A 7,150-nucleotide genomic window follows, 5' to 3' on the forward strand; every position below is an offset into this window, starting at 1 on the left:
TGAAAAAATGCTCAACATCACTAATCATTAGGGAAATGCAAATTAAAACCGTAATGAGGTACCACCTTACTCCTACGAGAATGGCCATAATTAAAAGTCAAAAAACAATAGATGTTGGCATGGAGGTGGTGAAGAGGGAACACATTTACACTGCTAGTAAGAATGTAAATTAATACAACCTCAAAGGAAAATAGTATGGAGATTCCTTTAAAAAACTAAAAGCAGGATCTACCGTTTGATCCAGCAATTCCACTACTGGGGATCTACCCAAAGGAAAAAAAGTCATTCTGTGAAAAAGACACATGCACACACACATTTATAGCGGCACGATTTGCAAATGCAAAGATAACCAACCTAAGTGCCCATCAACTAAAGAGTGGATAAAGAAAATGTGGTATGTATACACCATGGAATACTACTCAGCCACAAAAAGGAATAAAATAATGTCTTGTGAGCCAACTTGGATGGAGCTGGAGGCCATTATTCTAAGCGAAGCAACTCAAGAATGAAAAACCAAATACCGTAAGTTCTGACTTATAAGTAAGAGCTAGGCTATGAGGATGCAAAGAGATAGAGTGATATAATGGAGTTTGGGGACTTGGGGTGGGGAGGTTGGGAGGAGGGTGAGGGATAAAATACTACATATCGGGTACCATGTACACTGTTTGGGTGATGGGTGCCCTAAAATCTCAGAATTCACCACTGTAGAATTCATCCATGTAACCAAAAACCATTTGTACCCCAAAAGTTATTGAAATAAAAATAAATAAATAATAAATAACAATACAACAATAAAAATAATACAAATAAGAACAATTCAGTATAACAACTATTAAAATAGCACTTGCACTGTATTAGGTAAAATAAGTAATCTAGAGATGACTTATGCATATTGGAGGATGTGCATAGGTTATATACAGATACTAACCATTTTATATAAGGAACCTGACCCTCCTCGAATTTTGGTAACAAGGGGGGTCCTGGAACTAATCTCCTACTGGATACTGAGGGACCACACTGTATGCAGAAGTGCTCTAGCCCAAAATGACTTCTCATTTTGTCATCCAGAATACTAAGAACAGCAATAACCTTGGTATAGCAATTCTGTCATTTTCTTAAGCTGAAAAAATTTAAATGTTCTACCAACTGGAATTACTATTAAATTAAAGCATTTGGCCAGGTGTGGTGGCTCACGCCTGTAATCCCAGCACTTTAGGAGGTCCGAGATGGGTGGACCACTTGAGATCAGGGGTTCGAGACCAACCTGGCCAACATAGTGAAATCCCATCTCTACTAAAAATACAAAAATTACCTGGGTGTGGCGGCACATGCCTGTAATCCCAGCTACTCAGGAGGCTGAGGTATGAGAATCACTTGAACCCGGGAGGTGGAGGTTTCAGTGAACCAAGATCAGGCCACTGCACTCCAGCCTGGCAACTGAGCAAGAATCCGTCTCAAAAAAAAAAAAAAAGGAAAAATAAATATTAAAGCATTTACCCAAAAAATCGTGTATAGAGTTTAATAAAGCCCATCTTTTTTATTTTTTATTTTCTTTAATGAGGGTCTCACTGTCCCTCAGTCTAGAGTGCAGTGGTGCAATCACAGCTCACTATAGCCTCGACTTCCTGGGCTCAAGTGATACTCTCACCTCAGCCTACCAAAGTGCTGGGATTACAGGCGTGAGCCACCACACCTGGCATCTTTTTTTTTTTTCTTTTGAGACGGAGTTTCACTCTTGTTGCCCAGGCTGGAGTGCAATGGCGCCATCTCGGCTCACAGCAACCTCCGCCTCCAGGTTTCAAGCGATTCTCCTGCCTCAGCCTCCTGAGTAGCTGGGATTACAGGCATGCGCCACTACGCCTGGCTAATTTTGTATTTTAGTAGAGACGGGGGTTTCTCCATGTTGGTCAGGCTGGTCTCGAACTCCTGACCTCAGGTGATCCGCCTGCCTCAGACTCCCAAAGTGCTGGGATTACAGGCATGAGACACCGCGCCCGGCCAGGTATCTTTTTAAAATGTTACTGTTCGGTCTTTTTTCCCCCTTTTTCCTTATTAAACATCAGTGCACTGAGGAAGAGCTTAACAAAGAAAAATTTCTTATCTATTGGAATTCAGCATCTTATAGTCTTAAGGATTCTCAGTTAATGCATTTTTTCTACTTAAAAAAAAAGCGTTTTGAATTTTATTTATAAAACATCAAGGCTTAGTGATGAATACCATAAACGATCCTGGAAAGTATGAGATGCAAGAATGAAGCAAAATATTAGTAAATATGTGAGTATTTCTAAACTAAAACTAAATAAAATGAATACATTGTATTACTTGGAAAGTACATAAACATGAGGTAGAATTAAATATTGTTCAATAATAAAATGCAGAACAAACAGAAGAATGATCAGAACTAAAGGGTTCCACATTAAAGTCTTATGACTTTAAGTTTTGTAGGTTAAAGTTTAAGAAAAAACTCTAAAAAGATAGAACATGATTTTTTAAATAGACGGAAAAAAATCACAAAGAGAATCAAACTATTAACTGAAAAGCAGTTCTCACTACCTAAAATACTGAAATTCTGTTTTACTTATCTGTCCCACACATTAGGATTTAAATTCTATGAATGCAAAGAGTTTTGCTTGTTTGTTAACTATCCCTAGCACCTAAAGCAATGTCCCACACATGGGAAGAGCTCAAAATTATTTGCTAAATGAATATCTTGCACAAATTAGCTTATATGAAATAAGAGCCTGGGCACAGTAGTTCATGCCTGTAATCACACACTTTGGGAGGCTGAGATGGGTGGATTACCTGAGGTCAGGAATTTGAGACCAGCCTGACCAACATAGTGAAACCCCGTTTCTACTAAAAATACAAAATTAGCTGGGCATGGTGGCACATACTTGTATCCCAGCTACTTGAGTGGCTGGGCAGGAGAATTGCTTGAATCTGGGAGGCAGAGGTTGCGGTGACCTGAGATTGCCCCCATTGCACTCCAGCCTGGGCAACAAGAGCAAAACTCAGTTTCAAAAAAAAAAAAAAAACAAGAAAAACTTTAGTGCCATGTGTGTGAAAGGTATGTAAGAAAATACAGTTCCTCAGGTAGGAAATGCAATTAGTAATAAATGATAATGGAATAAAGCTCAATCTTTCTAGCAAACAATAAAATGAAAAACAAAATCTGAGATACTTTTTTACCTCATCATATTCACAAATACTTTAAAAGAGAATAAAAACCACAAAGATGATATATATCAAGGGTCAAGAAATGTGCAGCCATAAAAAGGAACGAGATCATGTCCTTTGTAGGAACATGGATGGAGCCATTATCCTCGACAAACTAAAATGGGAACAGAAAACCAAACACCGCATGTTCTCACTTATAAGTGGGAGCTGAACAATGAGAACACATGGACACATTGTGGGGAACAGCACACACTGGAGCCTGTCGGGGTGGGGAGCAGGAGGGAGAGCAGCAGGAAGAATAGCTAATGGATGCTGGGCTTAATACTTAGATGATAGGTTGATCTGTGCAGCAAACCACCATGGCACGCCTTACCTATGTAACAAACCTGCACATCCTGCACATGTACCCCAGAACTTAAAAGTTGAAGGAAAAAGTCTGGGTGCAGTGTCTCACGCCTGTAATCCCAGCACTTTGGGAGGCTGAGGCGGGCAGATCACGAGGTCAGGAGTTTGAGACCAGCCTAGCCAACACAGTGAAACCCCGTCTCTACTAAAAGTACAAAAATTAGCCAGGCACAGTGGTGCGTGCCTGTAGTTCTAGCCACTCGGGAGGCTGAGGCAGGAGAATCGCTTGAACCTGGGAGGCGGAGTTTGTGATGAGCAAAGATCACACCACTGCGCTTCAGCCTGGGCAACAGAGTGAGACTCCGTCTCAAAAAAAAAAAAAAAGTCAAGAAATAATTGGGCAATCCAACATTCACTTTGTCTTCCTAACAACACAAAAACCTTTATATGTAAAGGTGATCACTGGATAATATAAGTGTAATGCTGAAAGAATAACAAATGCAATTCCACAATATGAGAACAGCTAAGCAAACCAAGGAACAGACACCATATGAACCATTTACATTGTCACAAAAATTATGTGTATGAAGACTATGAAGTGGCAAATGAAAATGGTTGAATATCAAATGTAACAAAGCATGGCATACCTCTACTACAGGATCACAACCATATAAATTAAGCTAAAGCAGCCAAGTTGAATGAATTTTCACGTAGGAGGATTGTTAGCAGCTCAAATTCCCAGGAGGAAATCTCATGGTCAAAGGATGCGAACAGTTTAAATTTGAAATATATATTGTCAAATTGCCCTGCTAAAATACTGTTTCAATTTATTTTCCAAAACAGAACTTTTCTGTGTCTACATGAAATTCACTCAATTATTTGACAAGATTTCCTGAACATCTCCTACATATCCAACACCCTACTGGATGATGGGATTTTAAGGTGAATATAAAGTGTCTAGATTCTCAGGGCACCAATTCATAGTCCAGGGAAGGACATAAAGAGGTGAGGAATTTATTATAATAGAGTGTAAAATGTAAAATAAGAGTTGAAAAGAATTCTACAGTAAAATAAGATAATTTTAATTAAGTGTAATATTGAATAAGTGAGATTTGACCACAGTTTTATAAAATAAAAGAAATCACACCTATTTCTGTTTGTTGGAACGAAGAAAGGCTTCTGAGGACAGCTGCTATTTGCCGGCCATATTTGCCAGATGAAGAAAGAATCAAGTAAGGACTGATGCCAAGGCAAACGGAACAGTGAGGTCAGAGGCAAGGAATGGAGAAAGGTTAGGCACCTTGTCTAAGGATAGTAAAGTTCAGTGTAGTCAATCAGGGTGAGATACTAATGGTAATTGAAATTAGACATGAAGTCATCATTGGCATCAGCATTCCTCGAAACAAGAAAAACTTACATGTAATGCTGAAAGAATAACAAATCTCATCACTCCTCTTTTTTCACATTGAATGTTAGCTCTATGTCCCAACACTGTAATGCAAAAGAGCCTAAGATTTCATCTAGTAGGTAGCCCTTTAGCGAGGTCAACTCCCATGTCCCTATTTTATTTATTTATTTATTTTTATTTATTGTTTTTTTTGAGACGGAGTCTTGCTCTGTCACCCAGGCTGGAGTGCAGTGGCACGATCTCGGCTCACTGCAAGCTCTGCCTCCCAGGTTCACGCCATTCTCCTGCCTCAGCCTCCCCAGCAGCTGGGACTACAGGAACACGCCGCCACACCCGGCTATTTTTATTTTTTTTTTTTTGTATTTTTAGTAGAGACAGGGTTTCACTGTATTAGCCAAGATGGTCTCGATCTCCTGACCTCATGATCCCCCCGCCTCGGCCTACCAAAGTGCTGGGATTACAGGCGTGAGCCACCGCGCCCGGCCCCCATGTCCCTATTTTCTTTTGAGCCCCTGATGGCTTTTTTTCTGCCACAAAGGCCAGTCTTCCTTTCTCTCCAAGCACACCAACATCAGCTTAGCCAGTCTGCAGCACTCTTTCTTGGAGCTTAATCCCAACGATTCCTCCTAATCAGGTGACAACAGGGGACACCACTTAATTTCTTCTATGCATCCAAAGAATAAAAGTTAACGTACAAGTATTTTTTTTCAAAGTCTGAAGGATGAAATATGCATTATTTTTGTATTATGAAAAATATATCATTGTGAGATCAAGAGGAGGCCAAAGTGTTCACTGAAGGGCAAATTTAGTTACTGCCATGGGATAGATACTTGGTTAATCATCTTAATCCTTCTGGCCACATCCCTTCAACCTCAGGAGAGACCCAACCCTGACAGCCTCATCCTACCCAGGCTGTCCCCATATTACAGTTAGAAAATCACTGGTGGAAGGAAATGGCCCAGGTCTCTGGCCAGGTGGGGATTTCTGTGCCCTGAGGCAGATTATTTTCAGGGATGAATCCTGTTCACCCCACAGCCCACCCCTCAATGCATCCCCCAGTAATCTGGGACACTTGTGGCCTGGCCCTCCTACTGACACCAACATGTCTGGACCCCAACTTCCACCACCTCCACCACCACCTCCAAAACCCTGTGACGGCCCAAAAAGGAGAGCATAGGATACAACACGGCGGCCGGCAGTTAGTGGCCGAGAGGCTCCTCCAGCCTGTGCTCATGAGGGAGCAGCGGGGGGGCATGTCTGAGTGGCACATGGAGGTGCAGTCTGTCAGAGCCCGGCTAATATATATGTATATATTTTGTAGAGGTATCTTACTATGTTGCCCAGGCTGGTCTCCAACTCCTGGCCTCAAGCAATCCTCCTGCCTCAGCCTCCTAAAGTGCTGTGTTTGCACTGTGGTTTTTTGTTTGTTTTATAAGGAAACTAAAGAAGCCAAGGATTCTGGTTGAGTCCTAGATAACTGAGATTTCCTGGTGTTTGTTTGTTTTCTGAGACAGGGACCTGCTCTGTCACCCAGACTGGAGTGCAGTGGTGTGATCTTGGCTCACTGTAGTCTCGACCGCCTGGGCTCAGGTGATCCTCCAACCTTAGCCTCCTGAGTAGCTCGAGTACAAGTATGCATCACCGCACCCAGCTAATTTTTATATTTTTGTAGAGACAGGGTTTCGCCATGTTGGCCAGGCTAGTCTCAAACTTCTGAGCTCAAGCAAGCCCCCTGCCTCAGCCTCCCAAAGTACTGGGATTACAGGTGTGGGCCACCACATCTGGTCCAATCCCAAAGTGGTTACACTTTGAACCACTGTGCCTGGCCAATAGTGTCCTTTAATGCACAAAAATTTTAAACTTTAAGGAAGTCCAACTTATCTAATTTATTTTTTGTTGTCTCAGCTTTTGATGTCATATTTAAGAAAACATGGTCAAATACAAGGTCTGACCCCAATTTTAACCATAGCTTTATGTGGGTCTGAGCTCCCTGTTAATAGAATCCATGGCCGGGTGCAGTGGCTCACGCCTGTAATCCCAGTACTTTGGGAAGCCAAGGTGGGTGGATCACCTGAGGTCAGGCGTTCAAGACCAGCCTGACCAATATAGTGAAACCCCATCTCTACTAAAAATACGAAAATTAGCCAGGCGTGGTGGAGGGCACCTGTAATCCCAGCTACTCCGGAGGCTGAGGCAGGAGTATTGCTTGAACCTGGTAGG

This window comes from Pongo pygmaeus, chromosome 2, assembly GCF_028885625.2.
Source record: "Pongo pygmaeus isolate AG05252 chromosome 2, NHGRI_mPonPyg2-v2.0_pri, whole genome shotgun sequence".
In the NCBI taxonomy this organism is placed as follows: Eukaryota; Metazoa; Chordata; class Mammalia; order Primates; family Hominidae; genus Pongo; species Pongo pygmaeus.